Source organism: Balaenoptera acutorostrata, chromosome 11, assembly GCF_949987535.1.
Source record: "Balaenoptera acutorostrata chromosome 11, mBalAcu1.1, whole genome shotgun sequence".
Lineage (NCBI taxonomy): Eukaryota > Metazoa > Chordata > Mammalia > Artiodactyla > Balaenopteridae > Balaenoptera > Balaenoptera acutorostrata.
In genome coordinates, this window is record NC_080074.1 from 38,832,541 (window position 1) to 38,855,482 (window position 22,942).

The 22,942-nt window shown below is 35.2% G+C and overlaps 1 protein-coding gene across 5 annotated transcripts in view; it reads left to right on the top strand.

Moving 5' to 3' along the window:
- The window catches only part of LIN7A (lin-7 homolog A, crumbs cell polarity complex component), a 252,847-nt gene that overhangs the window by 6,785 nt on the left and 223,120 nt on the right, over positions 1-22,942 (top strand). For 3 of the 5 annotated variants that reach the window (XM_007194951.3, XM_028162019.2, XM_007194952.3), the window contains 2 exons: positions 18,854-19,004; positions 19,938-20,055. The gene's annotated coding sequence lies outside the window, so the exon portion shown is untranslated. The remainder of the gene's footprint in view (positions 1-18,853; positions 19,005-19,937; positions 20,056-22,942) is intronic. The other 2 variants (XM_007194953.3, XM_057556451.1) reach the window with 1 other exon arrangement.

Genomic DNA, 22,942 nt, shown 5'->3' on the forward strand with positions numbered 1-22,942 from the left:
CAGCAAACACTTCTTAATACAAGTTAGGTGAATGAATGACCAAATTAGTGGCATGTTGTCTGTGTTTGTGTACGTGTGTGTACAAGGATTGTGCCGCTTAAGAGAGAATTGCAGAATGTAAAAGCTTGAGAACAACTGATCTGCTCTGTTTCAATCCAGACTCTGCTTTGTTCCATTTGTTTCCCATTAAAGTACAAATTTGCCTTCACATCCCATAATCTATTTTTTAAATAAACGTTTTATATCTTTGCTAAAAGGATAACCAAAAGTTATATTTTCATAGATCATGTCTATAAATTGTAGGGGGCACTACCTGATTAATACACTTATTTTTCAGAAAATGTTTAGGACTTTAAGATCCTCTCTAAATCAAGAAAGAATAATCCTGCTTCAGTGCATTTAATGATGTTTAACTGTTGGACTCAAAGAGTTAATACAAATTCTAAATGTGCTATGTTACAGCCAATAGAATTTATTAAAATGAATCTGCAGTAATAGGACAAAAGGTTACTATCCTAAAAGAGTTATTACAAGCATTATATGAGCCAAGTTATGGGCAAGAGCAATCTAAAGCTATGAAGACTGAAGCTTACTATTCTAAAAGAGCTAATGCAATATCCAAATGCATTTACCTAAGGAGTAGTTTATTAACTGAAGCACCTATGCTATTTAGTAATAATTTGGGAGCCTCTTAGGGCTTGGAGTTTTGCTCTTGGAGCTGAATTCCAGAATTGTCCAGTTTCATGAATTTCTATTTATGAAAGATTCGGCCTCCCAGTCATGATTGTGCCCTGACAAACTTCTGCCAAACCTTCCAGATATTGAGTGACTTCCTGGACCTTCACCTGCTCCAAAACTCCTCTGTTATTCTGCTTGGAGACATGACTAGTTCAATGTATGCTCATTTGTTCAGGTAGCCCTTTCAGCAAAGAGCTATTGAATATCAACTATATGTCAGGCGTACATGGATACAGAGGCCAAGAAGACAGACCCTTTTTGTTAGATCGCATGATGTATATGTTCTAGTAGTCAGATATAGAAAATAATAACTTAGCACACTATAACACAACATATTAATATATTTGAGATAAGGATGTGGGCTATGATAAAAATAAAGTAAAGGGCAAGTGAGCAAATTCCCTTAGGAGGCAATATTTAAACTAAGACCTGATCTATAGGAAGGAACTGCCAATGTGAGTATCTGGGGAAAGAGAACTTTAGAGAGAGGGACAGACGGAACACTTTCAAGGTCTCTGTGGATGGAACAAGCTTGATGGGTATGGGAGTTAGAAAGTTAACAGGTGATGTTGGAGCATGTTAAAAGGTTGAGAGTTACTGTATTAGAGACAGGAAGAGCTAGATCATGCAGGACCTTATAGACTGCAGAAAGGAATTTAGATTTTACTCTAAATGCAGTTGAGAGCTAGTGGATGGATTTCAAAAACAGAAGTGTATCTGATTTATGCTTATAAAGTTTTGGGGTTTTGAGCTTCCTATTCTGGTCCTTACCATAACCATTAGCTCCTGAATCTGACATCTGTAACAAAAGGCCTTCAAAGAGGTGGCTTTGGGTTTGCTAATGACACATTGTCTCTTTTTTCTACGATGTTTATACTTTATGGAACTTTAATACTGAATCCCACCTTGACTCTAGTTCAGGAAGCCCTTTCTCCTAGATTCTGTATTCCAGTTTTACCTGTCGTGTAGACAGGCACTTAATTCTTCTATCATTCTTAGCCTTTGCTAATTCTCTTGTCAGGTCCATATTAGAGAGCTATAAGGAAATTTCACCCTCTCCCCTTGCAACCAACCAACCAACCAACAAACAAACAAACAAGAACAAAACCTAAACAACCAACCAAACAAAACCCCCCAAACGTCAACATCTCAAACCCCATTCTGGACTTCATAAGACTCAAGAAAAGTTGAGTGCATTAGCGCCCCCCCCAAAAAATACAATTTTAATACTGCCAAATAGTGCCAAATACCCCTTATTCATTCACCATCATAACTGATAGTAATTTTCCAAATTGGAGTACACTCAATGGCTATTCTAGACCCAGAACATCCAGTCTGCTTAATGAAGTTCTTAACCTACTAACCGTAGAAAGAAGATCAGTCATTTTAAAGATATTCTTCACCCCTTTCCTCAAAAACATTCTCCTTGACGTCATCAAGACCATGCTTTTCCCATGTATGTTCTCTGTGATGGGAAAACATTAAAAACAAACGAGTCACCTGGTATAAATAAGTACAGAAGAGGCAGAAGCTCAGTTAAGTAGACGCCTCCTTTGTAATTTATAATTTGTCTTCCTGGGACCAGATGCTTTAAGAAGTGAACTAAATATTTTGTCTTTGAACAACACTGTTTTGAATGACACTTAGACCACAATCAATATTTGAATTAAAAATGTAACTTAAAAAAAACACACAATTTCCTTAAACATGAACATTTATTCTTTTCAGGATTAGATAAGCAATAATAGAAAAGTGACTGACTTTTGCCCGGTGTACTCCTTTGTTACTTACCTCATGTGCAATGCCCGTTGATTTTGACAATGCTACATGTAGTAGCACTCTATAAGACTCTATAGAAGGAAAATAAATTTGAATCTCAACACTGTAAATGCATTGTGGTAATTAAAAAGACCAAACTATTATAATTAAGTTGTAATTAAGATATGTAACAAAATTCTTAAATTTCTATGAAAGAGAAAATAACTACATAGAGCAAAGCAAAGACTTTTACTGTAAAAACTAAATTAAATCTATCCTAGGGATTTAGTTATGTTGTATATAACTGAATGGTAATCAGATTTTTTTGTGATTGTTATGATAACCCCAAAGTTGACTTGTTTCTCCACAAATAGTATTAGAAAATAACATTTAAGTGATTTATTGCAATATACATTTAAATCAATTCAAAATAAATAATCCTGTGAATGTTTAACTGAACTGCTGCAATTTTACTTTTGGTAATTTGATCAAGGTTTTTGTGCAAGATCTAGATCTAAGAGATTTGGGGTTTATAGGCAGTATTCTTCCTCTGTCTCTCAAAACTACACTTAATCAGCTTAGGTTAGAAAGATAACAATCAGAAAGCTTCCCAAGGAGAAAACACAACCCACTTCAAATTTCTCTTTGGAAATGGAACGTAGGTTAAAAAAATTTTTTTAAATAACAGTAATACCATTGGCATGCAATCAAAACAGATTTATTAAGAACGAAAGAGCATAACTATTTTAACTCTACTTTAAACTTATCTGTAACCTCTCCTCTTATTAAGAAAAAGAATCAAGATGTCTAACCATACGGTAGAGGCAAATTAACAAAATTTGAGGCATACACTTTGAAAATACATCAGGTCAAAATACAGGTGGAAACACTGATAATGAACATGTATAGCTAACATTTATCCAAGAGGAGAGAGAAATGGAGAAACTTAAGAACATTTAAAAACTATGATTTTTTTCCAGTCACTAGAATAACCTTTGATATAGGCCAAACAAGTTGTAAATCCCAGTTCAACAAAAACAAATGAGTGAATATAATAGGGAGAACCAGGGAGAAATTGTTATAATAGAGAGGTTAGGAGTTCAGGCTCCTGAATCAGACAGTCCTTGCTTTCAGTCCTTGCTCTATCACTTATTAGCTGTGTGATTTGGAGCAAGTCTCTTATTCTAAGACTCAGTTTCCTCATGTGTAAAATGGGAATAATACTGGTGAGCTTAAGTGAGATAATGCATATAAAGCACTTGGTGCAGTGCTTAATTCATAATTGGTACTAAACAAATGGTTATTTCCATTCATTCATTCAACATGTATTTATTAGGCATCAGGTATATGCCAGGCATTCTGTTGGCTAATTGGAATATAACAGGAGCAAGATTCTGTTGTCATGAAATTTATAGTTTAGTAAGGAAGAAAATTAAATAATTACGAGAAAAGTGCTGTGGGAGTATGGGAGTGCATGATCATTCTTGAAAAAAGTGAGGGAAGGAGGTAAGCCAGAGAAGGCTGCTTGAAGGAGATGATTTTTAAGCGTGGAAATGCAATAATAGACAGGGGTTGAGCAAGAAACAGGGTACAAGAGTGTTCCAAGCAGAGGAAAAAACTTATGAAAATGGCTATACTTTTTTCAGAGGTTCAGATAGACATATGCTTTTCTCATCTTCATCTCTGGCCATGCTGTAACCTCTGTCTGGAGCACACTTGAGCCTCTTTGTATTCTCCCTGCCCCATCTCACCTCACCCAGACACAGTGGTTACTAACGGTCAAGTGAAGACATGGCCAGGACTTGTAAGGTCGTCTTAGTGCTTTTTAAGCCACATAAAATAATATGGAACTTATCTTCAGGGTCACAGGAAATTGGAGGCTTTTAAGTACATGTACATGAGTGTGTGTGGGTGTGGGTGTGGGTGTCAGACAGTGTTGTTTCCTGGAGGGTTATAGTCCCCATTGCATTTTACTAGGGCAGCATCAAGTTACCTTGGAGAAAGGAGAAATGGATCTTCCTGGGCTGCCGAGAAAAGAGACCCATAGATGGAATAGTCCAGAAGCATCAAGTAATAGCATTAATTTAAGTTTCAGATAGCCCCATGGTCAATGTGCAAATGGTATCTGCCGTGATACTAGACATTTTTTTTTTACAATCACAGATAATTTATTATTCAACAAAAACGGAGGCATAAGGACTCAAGTAAAGAAATTAACAGAAAATATTTTACAAGGGACCTTGAAATACTAACTATGTGATATATAGATCACAAAGGAAAACTGTACCCAGCAGAATATAAATGTTTAAATGTGCAGAATGTATAGTCCAAAATACTTAGTAATGGCAGTGATGACAACAGAAGCATGACTGTACACTGAGAAAACTCACAGAAGACTATGCCAAATTATGACCCAAGAAATGGACCATTCAGGTCAGAGACAGAAGAGAAACTGGGGAATAATTTGATTTGCCTAGTGTACTCCAGATAAACTCCAAATTCTTCAACCTAACTTACAAGGCCCTCCATGACCTATCCTCTCTTTACCTCCCCTCCCTCATCTCTTACCAGATCTCCAAGTTGCTTTGTGACTGGTTCTCACTCTCCTCTGCTAATACACATTGTTTTATTTTGCTAGACAATTCTTTTCTTTTTTCCTAGTATAATTCCTCCTCAGCTGGAAGATCTCTCCTTGTACATTGCCTCTTCGAGGAAGCCTTTTCTAAGTATAGTAGGTGCCTCTGTTTCCACTGTCTTAGCACTTACCACAGTCCACTCTCTGCCACAATAATCTCTAACTTCTGAGGGTAAGGATCAGGCTTATCTTGGTATCCTTGATATCTAGCATGGTAATGTTACATGGTAGATATTTAATAAGTGTTTTCTGGAGAATGTATCTGATTGACCAATTGACTTAAAGAAAGAGTGAATGAATAAGGGAAAAAAGACACACACACAGTCCCTCCCATCAGGAAGCTTGTACAAGCCTCTTAAATAGCCTCATCCACCAGAGAGCAGACAGCAGAAGCAAGAACAACTACAGTCCTGCAGCCTGTGGAACAAAAACCACATTCACAGAAAGATAGAAAAAATGAAAAGGCAGAGGACTATGTACCAGATGAAGGAACAAGATAAGACCCCAGAAAAACAATTAAATGAAGTGGAGATAGGCAAACGTCCAGAAAAAGAATTCAGAATAATGATAGTGAAGATGATCCAGGACCTCGGAAAAACAATGGAGGCAAAGATCGAGAAGATGCAAGAAATGTTTAACAAAAACCTATAAGAATTAAAAAACAAACACCTAGAAGAATTAAGAGAACTAACAAACAGAGATGAGCAATACAATAACTGAAATGAAAAATACACTACAAGGAATCTATAGAAGAATAACTGAAACAGGAAACGGATAAGTGACCTGGAAGACAGAATGATGGAATTCACTGCTGCGAAACAGAATAAAGAAAAAAGAATGAAAAGAAATGAAGACAGCCTAAGAGACCTCTGGGACAACATTAAATGCACCAACGTTTGCATAATAGGGGTCCCAGAGGAGAAGAGAGAGAGAAAGGACCCGAGAAAATATTTGAAGAGGTTATAGTCAAAAACTTCCCTAACATGGGAAAGGAAGTAGCCACCCATGTCCAGGAAGTGCAGAGAGTGCCAGGCATGATAAACCCAAGGAGAAACATGCTGAGACACATAGTAATCAAATTGACAAAAATTAAAGACAAAGAAAAATTATTAAAAGGAACAAGGGAAAAACGACAAAGAACATACAAGGGAACTCCCATAAGGTTAACAGCTGATTTCTCAGCAAAACTTCTACAAGCCAGAAGGGAGTGGCATGATATATTTAAAGTGATGAAAGGGAAGAACCTACAACCAAGATTACTCTACCCAGAAACGATCTCATTCAGATTCGACAGAGAAATCAAGAGCTTTACAAACAAGCAAAAGCTAAGAGAATTCAGCACAACCAAACCAACTCTATAGCAAATGCTAAAGGAACTTCTCTAAGTGGGCAACACAAGAGAAGAAAAAGACCTATAAAAACAAACCCAAAACAATTAAGAAAATGGTCGGGCTTCCCTGGTGGCGCAGTGGTTGAGAATCTGCCTGCCAATGCAGGGGACACGGGTTCGAGCCCTGGTCTGGGAAGATCCCACATGCTGCGGAGCAACTAGGCCCGTGAGCCACAACTACTGAGCCTGCGCATCTGGAGCCTGTGCTCCGCAACAAGAGAGGCCGCGATAGTGAGAGGCCCGCGCACCGCGATGAAGAGTGGCCCCCGCTTGCCACAACTAGAGAAAGCCCTCACACAGAAACGAAGACCCAACACAGCCATAAATAAATAAATAAATAAATAAATAAATAAAAATTAAACTTAAAAAAAAAAAAGAGCAGCTACTTAAAAAAAAAAAAAGAAAATGGTCATAGGAACATACATATCAATAACTATCTTAAATGTAAATGGATTAAATGCTTCAACCAAAAGACACAGGCTTGCTGAATGGATACAAAAACAAGACCCGTACATATGCTGTCTACAGGAGACCCACTTCAGACCTAGGGACACATACAGACTGAAAGTGAGGGGATGGAAAAAGATATTCCATGCAAATGGAAATCAAAAGAAAGCTGGAGTAGCAATTCTCATATCAGACAAAATAGACTTTAAAATAATGTTACAAGAGACAAAGAAGGACACTACATAATGATCAAGTATCTTTTCCAACCACAATGCTGTGAGACTATATATCAATTACAGGAAAATATCTGTAGAAAATACAAACACAAGGAGGCTACTAAATACACTACTAAATAACCAAGACATCACTGAAGAAATCAAAGAGGAAATCAAAAAATACCTAGAAACAAATGACAATGAAAACACGATGACCCAAAACCTATGGATGCAGCAAAATCAGTTCTAAGAGGGAAGTTTATAGCAATACAATCCTACCTCAAGAAACAAGAAACATCTCAAACAACCTAACCTTACACCTAAAGCAATTAGAGAAAAAAGAACAAAAAACCCCCAAAGTTAGAAGGAAAGAAATCATAAAGATCAGATCAGAAATAAATGAAAAACAAATGAAGAAAATGATAGCAAAAATCAATAAAACTAAAAGCTGGTTCTCTGAGGAGATAGTTAAAATTGATAAACCATTAGCCAGACTCATCAAGAAAAAAAGGGAGAAGATTCAGATCAGTAGAATTAGAAATGAAAAAGGAGAAGTAACAACTGACACTGCAGAAATACAAAGGATCATGAGAGATTACTGCAAGCAACTATATGCCAATAAAATGAACAACCTGGAAGAAATGGACAAATACTTAAAAAAGCACCACCTTCCAAGACTGAACCAGGAAGAAATAGAAAATATAAACAGACCAATCACAAGCACTAAATTGAGAGTGTGATTAAAAATCTTCCAACAAACAAAAGCCCAGGACCAGATGACTTCACAGGCAAATTCTATCAAACATTTAGAGAAGAGCTAACACCTATCCTTCTCAAACTCTTCCAAAGTACAGCGGAGGGAGGAACACTCCCAAACTCATTCTATGATGCCACCATCACCCTGATACCAAAACCAGACAAAGATGCCACAAAAAAAGAAAACTACAGACAAATATCACTGATGAGCATAGATGCAAAAATCCTCAACATAATACTAGCAAACAGAATCCAACAGCACATTAAAAGGATTATACACCATGATAAAGTGGGGTTTATCCCAGGAATGCAAGGATTCTTCAATAAATATGCAAATCAATCAATGTGATAAACCATATTAACAAACTGAAGGAGAAAAACCATATGATCATCTCAGTAGATGCACAAAAAACTTTTGACAGAGTTCAACACCCATTTATGATAAAAACCCTCTGAAAAGTAGGCATAGAGGGAAGGTACCTCAACATAATAAAGGCCATATATGACAAAACCACAGCAAACATCGTTGTCAATGGTGAAAAACTGAAACCATTTCCACTAAGATCAAGAACCAGACAAGGTTGCCCACTCTCACCACTATTATTCAACGTAGTTTTGGAAGTTTTAGCCACAGCAATCAGAGAAGAAAAAGAAATAAAAGGAATCCAAACCGGAAAAGAAGAAGTAAAACTGTCACTGTTTGCAGATGACATGATACTATATATAGAGAATCCTAAAGATACCACCAGAAAACTACTAGAACTAATCAATGAAATTGGTAACGTAGCAGGATACAAAATTAATTCACAGAAATCTCTTGCATTCCTATACACTAATGATGAAAAATATGAAAGAGAAATTAAGGAAACATTCCCATTTACTATGGTAAAGAAAAAAAAAAAGAATAAAATACTTACGAATAAACCTACCTAAGGAGACAAAAGACCTGTATGGAGAACACTATAAGATACTAATGAAAGAAATTAAAAGTGATACAAGCAGGTGGAAGATATACCATGTTCTTGGATTGGAAGAATCAACATTATGAAAATGACTATACTACCACAGCAATCTACAGATTCACTGCAATCCCTATCAAACTACCAATAGCATTTTTCACAAAACTAGAGCAAAAAATTTCACAATTTGTACAGAAACACAAAAGACCCTGAATAGCCAATGCAATCCTGAAAAAGAAAAACAGAGCTGGAGGAATCAGGCTCCCTGACTTCAGACTATGCTACAAAGCTACAGTAATCAGGACAGTATGGTACTGGCACAAAAACAGAAATATATATCAATGGAACAGAATACAAAGCCCAGAGGTAAACCCACATACATATGGTCACCTTATATTTGATAAAGGAGGCAAGAATATACAATGGAGAAAACACTGCCTCTTCAATAAATGGTGCTGGGAAAACTGGATAGCTACCTGTAAAAGAATGAAATTAGAACACTCCCTAACACCATACACAAAAATAAACTCAAAATGGATTAAACACCTAAATGTAAGGCCAGACACTATAAAACTCTTAGAGGAAAACATAGGCAGAACACTCCATGGCATAAATCACAGCAAGATCCTTTTTGACCCACTACCTAGAGAAATGGAAATAAAAACAAAAATAAACAAAATGGGACGTAATGTAAGTTAAAAGCTTTTGCACAGCAGAGGAAACCATAAACAAGACAAAAAGACAACCCTCAGAATGAGAGAAAATATTTGCAAATGAAGCATATGACAAAGGATTAGTCCTCAAAATTTACAAGCAGCTGATGCAGCTCAATATCAAAAAAACATAGAACCCAATTCAAAAATGGGCAGAAGACCTAAATAGACATTTCTCCAAAGAAGACATACAGATTGCCTACAAACACACGAAAGGATGCTCAACATACGAATCATTAGAGAAATGCGAAAGAAAACTACAATGAGGTATCACCTCACACCAGTCAGAATGGCCACCATCAAAAAATATACAAAGAATAAATACTGGAGAGTGTGTGGAGAAAAGGGAACCCTCTTGCACTGTTGGTGGAAATGTAAATTGACACAACCACTATGGAGAACAGTATGAAGATTCCTTAAAAAACTAAAAATAGAACTACCATACGACCCAGCAATCCCACTACTGGGCATATACCCTGAGAAAACCATAATTCAAAAAGAGTCATGTACCACAATGTTCATTGCAGCTCTATCTACAATAGCCAGGACGTGGAAGCAATCTAAATGTCCATCAACAGATGACTGGATAAAGATGTGGCACATACATACAATGGAATATTACTCAGCCATAAAAAGAAACGAAATTGAGTTATTTGTAGTGAGGTGGGTGGACCTAGAGTCTCTTATACAGAATGAAGTAAGTCGGAAAGAGAAAAACAAATAACATATGCTAACACATATGTATGGAATCTAAAAATTAATTAATTAATTTAATTTAATTTAATGATTCTGAAGAACCTATGGGCAGGACAGGAATAAAAACGCAGACATAGAGAATAAACTTGAGGACATGGAGAGGGGGAAGGGTAAGCTGTGACGAAGTGAGAGAGTGGCATGGATATATATACACTAACAAATGTAAAATAGATAGCTAGTGGGAAGCAGCCACATAGCACAGGGAGATCAGCTCTGTGCTTTGTGACCACCTAGAGGGGTGGGATAGGGAGGGTGACAAGGAGACACAAGAGGGAGGAGATATGGGAATATATGTATATGTATAGCTGATTCACTTTGTTATAAAGCAGAAACTAACACACAATTGTAAAGCAATTATACTCCAATAAAGATGTTTAAAAAAAAATTTCTAGATTAAAAAAAAAAGATGTGGCACATATATACAGTGGAATATTACTCAGCCATAAAAAGAAACGAAATTGAGTTATTTGTAGTGAGGCGAATGGACCTAGAGACTGTCATACAGAGTGAAGTAAGTCAGAAACAGAAAAACAAATACCGTATGCTAACACATATATATGGAATTTAAAAAAGAAAAGAAAAGTTCTTAAGAACTTGGGTCAGGAAAGGAATAAAGATACAGACATAGAGAATGGCCTTAAGGACATAGGAAGGGGGAAGGGTAAACTGAGACAAAGTGAGAGAGTGCCATGGAAATATATACACTACCAAAAAATAGATAGCTAGTGGGAAGCAACCACATAATACAGGGAAATCAGCTCAGTGCTTTGTGTCCAACTAGAGGGGTGGGATAGGGAGGGTGGGAGGGAGACACAAGAGGGAGGAGATACGGGGATGTATGTATACGTATAGCTGATTCACTTTGTTATACAGCAGAAACTGTCACACCATTGTAAAGCACTTATACTCCAATACAGATGTTAAAAAAAAAAAAAAGGTAAGAGAATTCAGCACCACCAAACCAGCTCTATAGCAAATGCTAAAGGAAGTTCTCTAAGTGGGAAACACAAGAGAAGAAAAAGACCTACAAGAACAAACCCAAAACAATTGAGAAAATGGTAATAGGAGCATACATGTCAATAATTACCTTAAATGTGAATGAATTAAATGCTCCAACCAAAAGACACAGGCTCGCTGAATGGATACAAAAACAAGACCAATATATATGCTGTCTACAAGAGACCCACTTCAGACCTAGGGCCGCATAGAGAGTGAAAGTGAGGGGATGGAAAAAGATATTCCATGCAAATGGAAATCAAAAGAAAGCTGGAGTAGCAATACTCTTATCAGATAAAATCGACGTTAAAATAAAGAATGTTACAAGAGACAAGGAAGAACATTACATAATGATCAAGGGATCAATCCAAGAAGAAGATATAACAATTATAAATATATATGCACCCAACATAGGAGCACATCAATACATAAGGCAAATGCTAACAGCTATAAAAGAGGAAATCGACAGTAACACAATAATAGTGGGGAACTTTAACGCTTCAATTATAACAATGGACAGATCATCCAAACAGAAAAGTAATAAGGAAACACAAGCTTTAAATGACAGAATAGACCAGATAGATTTAATTGATATTTATAGGACATTCCATCCAAAAAACAGCAGATTACACTCTCTTCTCAAGTGCACATGGAAAAATCTCCAGGATAGATCACATCTTGGGTCACAAATCAAGCCTCAGTAAATTTAAGAAAATTGAAATCATATCAAGCATCTTTTGCGACCATAATGCTATGAGATTAGAAATCAATTACAGGGGAAAAAATGTAAAAAGTACAAATGCATGGAGGCTAAACAATACATTACTAAATAACCAAGAGATCACTGAAGAAATCAAAGAGGAAATCAAAAATTACCTAGAGACAAATGACAATGAAAACACAATGATCCAAAACCTATGGGATGCAGACAAAGCAGTTGTAAGAGGGAAGTTTATAGCAATACAATCCTACCTCAAGAAACAAGAAAAATCTCACGTACACAATCTAACCTTACACCTAAGGGAACTAGAGAAAGAAGAACAAACAAAACTAAAGTTAGTGGAAGAAAAGAGATCATAAAGATCATAGCAGAAATAAATGAAATAGAAACAGTCAAAGTAATAGCAAAGATCAATAAAACTAAAAGCTAGTTCTTTGAGAAGATAAACAAAATTGATAAGCCATTAGCCAGACTCATCAAGAAAAAGAGGGAGAGGACTCAAATCAATAAAATTAGAAATGAAAAAGAGAAGTTACAACACACCACGGGAATACAAAGCATCCTAAGAGACTACTACAAGCAACTCTATGCCAATAAAATGTAGCCTGGAAGAAATGGACAAATGCTTAGAAAGGTATAACCTTCCAAGACTGAACCAGGAAGAAATAGAAAATATGAACAGACCAATCACAAATAATGAAATTGAAACTGTGGTTAAAAGTCTTCCAACAAACAGAAGTCCTGGTCCAGATGGCTTCACAGGTGAATTTTATCAAACATTTAGAGAAGAGCTAACACCCATCCTTCTCAAACTCTTCCAAAAAATTGCAGAGGAAAGAACACTCTCAAACTCATTCTAAGAGGCCACCATCACCCTGATACCAAAACCAGAGAAGATACTACAAAAAAAGAAAATTACAGACCAGTATCACTGGTGAATATGATGCAGAAATCCTCAACAAAATATTAGCAAACAGAATCCAACAACACATTAAAAGGATCATACACCATGATCAAGTGGGATTTATCTCAGGGGTGCAAGGATTCTTAAATATACACAAATCAATCAATGTGATACACCCTATTAACAAACTGAAGAATAAAAAGTATATGATCATCTCAATAGATGCAGAAAAAGCTTTTGACAAAATTCAACCCCCATTTATGATAAAAACTCTCCAGAAAATGGGCATAGAGGGAACCTACCTCAACATAGTAAAGGCCATATACGACAAGCCCACCGCAAACATCATTCTCAATGGTGAAAAACTGAACGCATTTCCTCTAAGATCAGGAACAAGACAAGGATGTCCATCTCACCACTATTATTCAACATAGTTTTGGAAGTCCTAGCCACGGCAATCAGAGAAGAAAAAGAAATAAAAGGAATCCAAATTGGAATAGAAGAAGTAAAACTGTCACTGTTTGCAGATGACATGATAGTATACATAGATAATCCTAAAGATGCCACCAGAAAACTACTAGAGCTAATCAATGATTTTGGTAAAGTTGCAAGATATGAAATTAATGCACAGAAATCTCTTGCATTCCTATACACTAACAACAAAAGGTCAGAAAGAGAAATTAAGGAAACAATCCCATTCACCATTGCAACCAGAGGAATAAAATACCTAGGAATAAACCTACCTATGGAGGTAAAAGACCTGTACTCAGAAAACTATAAGACACAGATGAAAGAAATCAAAGATGACACAAACAGATGGAGAGATATACTATGGTCTTGGATTGGAAGAATCAATATTGTGAAAATGACTATATTACTCAAAGCAATCTACAGATTTAATGCAATCCCTATGAAATTACCAATGGCATTTTTTACAGAACTAGAACAAAAAATATTAAAATTTGTATGGAGGCAAAAAAGACCTCGAATAACCAAAGCAATCTTGAGGGAAAAAAGCAGAGCTGGAGGAATTAGACTCCCTGACTTCAGACTATACTACAAAGCTACAGTAATCAAGACAATATGGTACTGGCACAAAAACAGAAATATAGATCACTGGGACAGGATAGAAAGCCCAGATGTAAACCCATGCACCTATCGTCAACTAATCTATGACAAAGGAGACAAGGATATACAGTGGAGAAAAGGCAGTCTCTTCAATAAGTGGTGCTGGGAAGACTGGACAACTACATGTAAAAGAATGAAATTAGAACACTCCCTAACACCATACACAAAAATAAACTCAAAATGGATTAAAGACATAAATGTAAGGCCAGACACTATAAAACTCTTAGAGGAAAACATAGGAAGAACACTCTTTGACATAAATCACAACAAGATCTTTTTTGATCCACCTCCTAGAGTAATGGAAATAAAAACAAAAATAAACAAATGGGACCTAATGAAACGTCAAAGCTTTTGCACAGCAAAGGAAACTATAAACAGATGAAAAGACAACCCTCAGAATGGGAGAAAATATTTTCAAATGAATCAATGGACAAAGGATTAATCTCCAAAATATATAAACAGCTCATGCAGCTCAATATCAAAAAATCAAACAACCCAATCGAAAAATGGGCAGAAGACCTAAATAGACATTTCTCCAAAGAAGACATACAGATGGTCAAGAGGCACATGAAAAGCTACTCAACATCACTAATTATTAGAGAAATGCAAATCAAAACTACAGTGTGGTATCACCTCACACCAGCTAGAATGGGCATCATCAGAAAATCTACAAACAATAAATGCTGGAGAGTGTGTGGAGAAAAGGGAACCCTCTTGCACTGTTGGTGGGAATGATATAGCCACTATGGAGAACAGTATGGAGGTTCCTTAAAAAACTAAAAACAGAATTACCATATGACCCAGCAATCCCACTACTGGGCATATACCCAGAGAAAACCATAATTCAAAAGGACACATGCACCTCAATGTTCATTGCAGCACTATTTACAATAGCCAGGTCATGGAAGCAACCTAAATGCCCATCGACAGATGAATGGATAAAGAAGGTTTGGTACATATATACAGTGGAATATTAGCCATAAAAAGGAACGAAGTTGGGTCATTTGATTTGTAGAGACATGCATGGACCTAGAGACTGCCATACAGAGTGAAGTAAGTCAGAAAGAGAAAAACAAATATTGTATATTAATGCACAAATGTGGAATCTAGTAAAATGGTACAGATGAACCAGTTTGCAAGGCAGAAATAGAGACACAGATGTAGAGAACATATGTATGGACACCAAGGGGGGAAAGCAGGGAGGTGAGAGGTGGTGTTGCAATGAACTGGGAGATTGGGATTGACATGTATACACTAATATGTATAAAATAGATAACTAATAAGAACCTGCTGTATAAAAAATAAATAAATAAAATTTAAAAACACACACACACACACAAAAACCAAAAATTAAAATGACAAAAAAACCTCAAGAGCATGAATGAAAGAAAAAAGGAGGAGGAGGACACTCTTTTGATGCTTTACCAATAGTGTTTACAAAGAATTAACCACCCATTATTATTATCTTATTTAAGTCTTACAAAACCTTGATAAATTGACATAATTATCCTGTTTTATAGGCAATGAATTTAAGCCTCAGAAAAATTAATGCCTTGCTGAAGACTAAACTGATAATACGTAGAAGCGCTTGGAATAGAATCAAATTAGAAATAGTAAGATTTTGAGTTAGACAGTAAAGTGTAAACACAAAAATATTTTTAAGGAGTTGTAGAAGAAGATAGATTACTGGGTAGACTCACTTGTATTGATATTTACAGTGAAACAAATATGGTCACCTTTGATGCCAGTATAAACTTTGGTGTTCCACAGTTTTATGGACATGATATAATAATTGTACTTTTTTAAAACTTCAAAATATGTGGGTAAAAGTATTGGGGTCTAACCAGTATTTGAATCTTGGGTAAAGCATGTACTTTTCTGCTTGGGTCATGTGGTCATGATTTATTCACGATGGGAGATCTGAGAGCTGGAAATCCAGCTGCAGATATCCTAGATCTGCTGATTAACAAATATCAGCATTTTGACCAGCAGCATTTGCACAATTTTTCTCAGAGTAAACATATTATTAGGAGTGGAAATTTTAAAAAATCTAAATCTCAAGTATCTTTAATGCACATTAATTAAAATAAATTATAAATGACACCTCCAAGCTTGAGTAACTAGAATATTGAGAGAATAAGAAACTTAAAGTTCCTGATATGAGTATTTTGAAAATACAAAGCAATTGACCAGGCTTTAACATCAAGTAAATAGTAGAATAGAAGTTTGAAGAGTATTTATAAGTCAGTCACCTATAAAGACACTAAGATATAACATTAGCAAGGTTTGGGTGATGTTCCTTTCTTGTTAGATCTTGCTATCATAAGATTTATATCTTATCACCCATAAATGTAGTAATTTATTTGCAAGAAGATCTATGAGATTTTAGTTTTATGATTGTTATTTTTATTATTAACCTTGAGCTTTTGATGCTTGTTTACTTGGGTGTTATGGAAAATTGTACTTAATCTTTGTGGATTTTTTTTTAGGAAATTAGATTTTAAATCATTCATATTTAAGCTGCTGGCAATTACTTAATTGATCTTGTTATAACTGATGCAATTTCTTTACAATAGAATTAAGTCAATATGTACACAAGATTGTTCAGAATCTCACAGAGTTAGAAATGAATGAATTAATATCACCTATGATTAAATAAAAATAGTGTATGAATGTAACAGAAACATCTGTAAAAAATAATATCATTACAATATCAGCAAGAATCTGTGAACTTAAACCAAGTCTCCTGAATTTCTATAGAGGATTACCAGACCCCAGCCAGTTGGAACTAATACCTATGTTCTCGTCTTGTTTTTGAATGATGTATATACTGTCTGAGCTGGGCCCCAAACCCTTGGATGAGATACTCCAGGTACTTTTTCCTACCTCTCTGCTGCCTGGCTGCAGAAAACCCTGTGGAAGACTACAAGACCTTAGAAAATGGTGGAGCTACCTGACAGGAGTCTATGTCCCTGATAAATCATAAAGAACAGTCTATGTCCCTGTCACTTCCTAGGTTAGATGGAATGTGAGTGAAAAATAAACCTCTATTGTGTTAAGCCGTTGAGATTTAGGGATAGTCTGTTACAGTAGTCTAACATGAATAATACAGAGGGTGTGAGGAAAACCCCAACCTTGTCTCATGCTTTCCTCTCAGCATCCTCAACCTTGCTGTATATTAAAGTATCATTAATTATGTACCAATAAGTCTAAATAAAGGTGGCTTTGATCTGGATATTGCTAGAAAATCTATCAGTTGTTTCCAGCATTCCTACAATAAGAAATATGGGTCTAAATTAGAAGTATACGGTGCTTACCATAGGGCCAAAATATTCTCCCTTTGTCCCATAAAACACTGAAATGATATTGTTAATGATTACTGATATTTTCCTCTCCTACAAGGTCCATATTTTCTGCTAAGATATTTCTATTAGACAATTTCCTATCAGTGGAAAAAGAACAATTTGGGATTCTAGGGAGTCTGATTTAATGAAAAGCTATATTGGTAGTTAAAACTCATCAAATCATATAATGAAATGCTCATTCCAATTAGAGTTAATCCTCAAGTTATTTGAACTTATAAGATGAATATATTTTCTATTAGTAAACCAAAATTGTATGCTAGCTACCAGATTGATTAATTTTTAGCAATATAAAGTTTCTCATTCTTTAAATGCACAGAAAAAGTTTGATCATGATGGCTAACAAAAGTAGTACAAGTATTTCTGAAGTAGGGTACACTATTTTCACTTAATTATACCCAGAATCCAAACATCAGAATAATGAGTCTCTGTTATTCTGAAATAACATTTTTGACTTACTGATTTTATGGATGGATGAAATGTTTCTCTTAATTCAACCTAAAAGGAAGTGAGCATTTTACATTGCATTATATCTGTCATTTTATAGGTGAGAAAACTGAGATTTAGAGAAGGAAGGTAACTTCCCCAAGGATCCACAGCTGGTAATTGAGGGTGCTGCAGTTTGAACCAGATGAGATTGGCTCTATGGCCTGAGCTCTTAATGACTGAGTCCATTAACCAGAATTTCTCAGACCTGAGATCATGCAGACTGTTCAGAATGTATCTGTGGATCCTTAAGGGTCTATGGACCCTAGATTGAGAAATACTATAATTAAATATTAAACACATATTTAAAATTACTACTCAGCACACATAAGTTTCATTATATAATATCTTGGTCTAATAAAACCGTAAACACAAATTTACATAGAAAGTACAACGCAGTTGCATGATGATAAAAGAATCTATCAGATGATCTAAAACATGTGTATACATACATGCAAATCTATCTGTCCATCTAGTTTTTCAGTTATTGAAGAGTATGGACTTGGTTGGGTACAAATAGAGAGTTTTAGTTTTCTTTAATTACTGCCTTTACAATACTCTTTGGAGCAGTTTCTAAACCAAGGTATGCAAAGCAATATAATACCAAGAATTTAAAAGGAATAATGGAGCAAGGATGTGTTCTTTCCTGAGACGGATCTAGCTGAGAATAAATCTGTAGAAGGGACTTCAAGGCAGGTTCCTCCCTTCCACCTTCCTCTCCCTATCTCTTCTATCCTGCTTCACAAAAGAAAGGCACACATCTCAAAAATCTCTCTGGACGTCAAACAAAGTGACTTCAAAATATTGGCTTAAGAAAACAAATCAGTGTCAATGGATAACCAAGGAAATATAAACAATCTCAGGACTTGGGTCTTTTTCTGTCTTACAGATATTTCTGTTAAAAGTGAAAAACTGGCATTTAAAATGGATTGGTACTGATAATTGTTATTTAAGGATCTCACCTCTTCCAGCTTTTCACATTGTCAAAGAATGTATCAACTTTGAGGGAGTTCCATAAGAGCAAAGCAAATAACACGTAGGTAAGAAATGTTAAATATCGAAAATAGCTTTTTTCATGTATTTAAATATAAATAATTCTTTTAAGCTATTCTCAAGATTCATCCTTGGGACCTGTCATTAGCTAAAAAGAAAAACTTTGAAGAGTTGAAGCAGTATAGGTTAGTGAAGTAGATCCTTTTAATGTAATTGGAATATTTTTTGAGATTACCAGAATTTTCAAGATACACTGGATAAAACCCACAGGCAAATTTTTTATGCTTTCTTTCAGATTTGGTATGTATTATTCAACAAAGTAGTTAAAACCTATTTTATCAAGTCATATTGTGAAATATTTAATTATTTAATCCTCCTATTTCATCTTATGAAATGACTATTTTCTACCTTTTATTAATAAAAAGTAAAAGTAAATGCTAGCCAGACTGGTTAGTTTTGGCAATAGATAAGTTTCTCTTTATTTAGATACAAGAAAAATTTGATCACAATAGCTAGTAAAATAATAGAGTTCTTTCTGATTTTGTACAATGCTTTAATTTAACTATTTGAATGACCAAGCATCAGAGTTTAATACATGTATGTTCACACATTTAACAAGGAAATATTTCTAGGTAAATAAATGATTTATGATCTGAGCTATGTATTACATTGCATTGTTAAAAAATAAGTAATGAGAAATAACACATTGATTTACAATTTTGTTTTATAGCTTATAAAATTGTATGAATTAATCTTGTCTTAAGAGGGCGCTATCTTAATCTCATTAAGAATTCATTTCTAAGAATATTATATACTTGTAATAAAATTTTACTTTTAGTTATTGTGTTTTGATGAACTGCAGATCATATTGAAACAACTGGGTCCAGAAAAAAATACATATTAAGCGTACAATTATAGGAAATTTTTAATAAATCACATTTAATTTGTATCCATAAACTAGTTCTCTTACCTCTGAACAGACAGGCATAAATCAACAAGTATGCTGCATAAGAAAACGTTCACCTGGGGAGTGAGATTCCAGTGTTGACTTCTAATTTCTGGTGGTGGCACTCCTTGAGGTCTTCTCTCTTGGATTTGGTAAGCACCATTTCTTCACTCTTCAGGCAAGGAAGTAAAAATCCATAGTTTCCTCCTTGGGTAAATAATTCACAACTTGAATAAATTTTGGTTCTCCCTATTTCCTGGGGTTCTGCCTAAACGGACTTGAGGTTGGGATAGGGAATGGGAACCAGCCGTCAGGGAGCCAATAGCCTCAATTATTTTCAACATCCTTTTAAATGCACAGACTTGATGCTGCTCTTTTCTCAGCCTTGGGTTTCTAGGTGTTGAACTTAAGACAACAAGAACATTGCTACTCGGCTCACATACACAGAATGAAGCATAAGTTTTTTAAATTATACAGTGAAATTATTGTAAAAACCACAGAATACATCCTCAGATCCAGGGGGGCTGCAGACCCCAACTTCAGGTTCTGTAATCAGTGTGCTTTCCAACTTTTAGACAGTTGCCATCTAAATCCAAGATAGCCTGTGAACTGGAGATTACATCAGTCTCCACGGAATGTCTCTACTACTGTTCATAGAACAAATTTCACTGAGATGTATTTTAAAAAATCAAAACAGATTTGACCATTTCTAAATAACCTGCCATTTTATTTAGAAATTTCAGGAAAAATCATGATGAAAATTAAGATTATTATAATAAGCATTGTAGGTTAAAATTCAGAACAACTTTTAGTACTTTAGTATCAATCAATTCTTTAAAACTTTATTAAAGAATAAATGTACCAAAACTAGAAGAGAAGAAAAAGCACATATATAGAAATATAATTATCCCAATTAAATTATATTTTTATAGGGAATTCAACAATCTAGATGAAAAGAGTATTTTCAGTATCCAAATATTTTCTAAAAATAATTATCTAACAACATTGCTTTTTTTTGCTTGTTTTTGGTCACCATTCTCTAATTTATCACTGACCTAATCAAGTTAACATCTCTAGGGTCTGGGAATAGACTTCAACTATATGAAAACAAATGAGTTTTAGAGATACATCAAAGTCCTCTATAATGCAGATATAATAGAGACAACGTATCAATATATTCAGCCTGGGAGATATTAGTAAGAATAAAAACACAGAGAATAGTTTGGGAATATATAAAGAAACCCAGAGAGTTCCCAAGGGATGCTCACTAATCTTGCAGTTTTCAACTTATACCACATTATCCTGTCAGGGTACCATTATGCAGAATTGATTCTAGCCTCACACGTGCAAAGAAGCAAATTCTAAAGTTGATGTCTGACTTTTCCTCTATATCTATACTAATAGCTAAAGATAAAAACCATTCAAGGCAAGGCATATATTTGTTAACGTAATAGTATTGCCCAAGAGCACAATATATTATTTCCACGTGTCATTTTCTCATTGATAATAACATCTGATTTATTCAGTGGTCAATCTTTTGGTAAATTCAACATCTGTAACAAATTTGAGAACCTGAGAGTAAATGGAAAAAGTTCTGACCCACTGAAATACCTAGTATTCTAAGATTCATGCATCTTGTGTACTGGCTAGACCCTTGATTCAACATTAGATATAATGAATGCACATTTTTAATACTTGGGTGTCTTACTTCTCTGTCCACATCAAATTAGGAAGAGAACTGGAAGCTTCATTTGAGAATTTCTACATCCCTTCCACAAATATTTTTTTAAACTTCTCAAGTGCTCAGCATTACACTGACAAACTAAACTGTTATTTAATAACTAAATAACAGTAAGAAAGGAAATAGAGAAGCAACCATACTAAAACCAAGCATAAAACTGATGATTGTAAAAATGACTCTGAATTGTTAAAAGAAGAGCTTGATACTTTCTGTTTATGTAAGCAAGCAGGTAAATGTGTTTATTTTAGTAAAAAATTTATTTTATTTTCATGTTAGTAGGATTATAACTTGAAATACATATTATTAAAAAGGTTATTCTTGATACTTAAAGGAACAATTTGTTATCTGAAATTAATTTATTGAAGCAATGTAATTCATAACAGCAGCAGGTGTATGGCAATAATAACAGGCAGTGTCTCACTGTTTCTTTAGAAACTTTTAGAATTTATTCTTATAAAAATAGTCACCTCTAGGGGCTTCCCTGGTGGCGCAGTGGTTGAGAATCTGCCTGCCAATGCAGGGGACACGGGTTCGAGCCCTGGTCTGGGAAGATCCCACATGCCGCGGAGCAACTAGGCCCGTGAGCCACAATTGCTGAGCGTGCGTGTCTGGAGCCTGTGCTCCGCAACAAGAGAGGCCGCGATAGTGAGAGGCCTGCGCACCGCGATGAAGAGTGGCCCCCGCTTGCCGCAACTAGAGAAAGCCCTCGCACAGAAACGAAGACACAACACAGCCATAAATAAATAAATAAATAAATAAATAAAATTTAAAAAAAAATCAAAAAAAAAAAATAGTCACCTCTGAAGGCTGGTACAGCAATTTAATAAGCTTGAGATTAATTTTGATTACATTATGTCTCAGAAAATAGACATTGTGAAACAAGGCACAGCTAGGTTCCTGGAGAAACCACAGTGGTTATTTTCAATTGGCTAGTTCTATTAGACACAGGAATAGCACTGAGAAGCTTTGAAAATTTAATAGTTTCTGTCCTTCCTAGAGGATTAAATCAGTAGATTGAAATGAAATGTTATGCTGGATTTCAAAATAGAATATTGTGAATTATGTACACAAAATAATATTAGTGGTCATTCAGAAAAACAATCAAGCACTGCACATGTTAAACCAGCCATGTAGACTGGCATGGGTTCATAAGTTCAGGGGCTTCATAAAATACTGCTGTGGACAAGTAAACATTTACATCAAAATTAAAAATACATTCCTCAGGTCTATCGTGTCGTGTATTTTTCAGTCTGAGCTACATATGCGTTATCACATTTTGTGATCATATAAAATGCACA